Here is a 2,473-nt window from a genome sequence, read left to right on the forward strand (position 1 = left end):
TGGATTCCAATTGCCAAAGGAAAGTGAAATGTAGGAGCTAGCAATGGAGGCACCCTCATGCTGCTTGGGGGTTCTCCTCTTTTTACTAATGTCACCAAAGGAGCATTGCTCACAGGCCTCTGTAAGCTCTACCATGAGATTCTGACTGACAGTTTGTGTCTTAGGCCTTTCACAGGGCATGCACTATCTTCTCTAAATTTAACCCCATTCTTCTAGTTTTGAGACCCAACTGGTGATTATCTCTTAACCCCTATGCCCTGTTTTGGTCCATATCACTTCCCTACCATGTCTATTCTGAAGCTCCAGCTTCAGCTTTCCTCACCCTATGTTCCTGTGTAAGCCTGGAGTTCTGCCCACATACTTTCTGCAGCATATCTTGGCCTTCAGATCTTTATTATGTCCAATCGGCAGTTAGACAACATCTAAGAGATCTCTCAACTTGTGTTGAGCTGGTGAGAAGGACCAACATCTACAAAATAGCAAACTTGATGATGGACCGTAGAAATGACAAGACAGTAATCCTGCCAGCACTTACCTCTCTGCCAGTAAAGAACTAAAAATTGAAAGTTGACAAAGGGAGCTCACCTCATCATTTCCCCTTTTACACCAAAAAAATAACTTTATCTTTAACACTGATCAGCTAGATAAAATTAGAAAATTTATAGGATACATCAGATAAGAATGACTGTCACAACATTTAGTCCATTTGTATTTGGCAAAATTGGAGAAGGTACTTCATGAACTAAATTATATTAGTGTAAAATTTTGTACCTGAATCATTTTCTCTCACTTTTTAAGCTTTTGTATTCTCTATTTATCATAGCTTGCACTTATTAGCCATAACAACTCTCCTGAAATGAAAAACAATTTTGTTAATTTTAAATAATTTAAGGGTTTATGTGCTTCATCTTTATAATTTTACACCTCTTTTGTGGACATAGTGCCATTTTTTTCTTTTTTCAACTTCCACAAATAGATTATTTTTTCTCTGATATGGAGAAGGATGCAAGGGTGGACTTCAGATATGAGGTGATGGTGGATATCAACGGAGTTGGGCTGCATGATGCGAAATTCACAGAGAACAAAAAAGGAGTTTAAAAAAACTAAAATGAACACAGTGGGGATGAAGAAATGAATGCTTAGCATGGAGAGGTTTGGCAGTGGACTTGGGATTTGTGGGGTGGGCTGGGTTTGGGTGAGGTTCTGGAGTAGTCAGAATGTTGTCTGTTCTGGTCCTTCCAGGGAAACTCCTCCCTCTTCTCTCATCCCTCCTCTTCCTCCACCACCACCTCCAACTGCCATAACTGCCTGCTACTACAGCAGCAGCTTCTGGGCATCTGCCTTTCTGCTCAAGCAGAAGTGCTCGGGGGTGATACAAGCTTTGAAAAGTCCCGGGCTGCAGTCAGGCCATGCACACTCTGTTGTCAAACCCATAGGGGCTCAGGATTTATGGTGCCAGAGCGGTTGTGGCGGGCATTTTGATGCTCCAGTGGGTTGTCTGTCGAGCCCCTCATTCTGGACCTCCCATGTCCCCCCTGGTCCTGTCAGGTACCTAGTTGTCACACTCCTGTGTGATGGTGAACTCGTTTTCTCTTCTGAGTCTCATGACAAGAAAAGGTTAAGAGTAAACTATCTAATCATCTCCATCTGAGACCTGAGAAGGAGAAAGGTTGCCTGAAGAAACAGGAAATTCAGAGAAAATAGCTTCCAATTCTAAAGAAATGACAGAAATTGTTGGCTACCGTGACAGACAGTCAGCAAATATTCTTGTGTCATTGTGGCATCCAGTGTCAATTGAATGGGTCAGGGGCTCTGACAACACTACTGTGAAGTAGGTCATTTGAAGGACTATCCTCACTTTCTCTCCAAAGCCTGGGACAATAGACTTCCCCATGATCCCCTTCTCCACAGTCTGGACAGCTTTCTGGCAGCAGTGGAGATTAGTGGGTAGTATTTCACCCCATGACCACTTTGCCACATTTGAAGGACACTCCAGTTAGGGTTCTTTAGTGCCCATCATTTTCTTCAGAATAGCATGAGGACACTGCCCGGACTTGAGGTCTCTCCCACTGTGAAAAGCCTTTGACTACTAGGACAACTGAAATGGCAGATTCTTCAGATCTCTAAAGAATTAGAGAACCATCTTTTTATGTAAAGTCTATCTCAGTGCACAAATGTGGAATTTTTTCAAAGGATTTACTGTTTAATTTGAATACATATACAAGAAGCTAAATAAAGCTTATTTCTGTACCTAACTAAACAAGTACCTAACATCACTAGAACGCTGAGTATTTATATTTGGATAGTGCTATTTGCATTCCTTAATTATCCATGGCAGTGTACAGTAGTAATTTTATACAATTAGAATTTTATACCGTATTGTGAATAAGATGCATATACTTATATCTTAAACAAGAGTTTAATCATTTATTCAATATAATATGAAATTCTATGATCATTCAAATTCCATGTC

This window comes from Rattus norvegicus, chromosome 8, assembly GCF_036323735.1.
Source record: "Rattus norvegicus strain BN/NHsdMcwi chromosome 8, GRCr8, whole genome shotgun sequence".
NCBI classification, from domain to species: domain Eukaryota; kingdom Metazoa; phylum Chordata; class Mammalia; order Rodentia; family Muridae; genus Rattus; species Rattus norvegicus.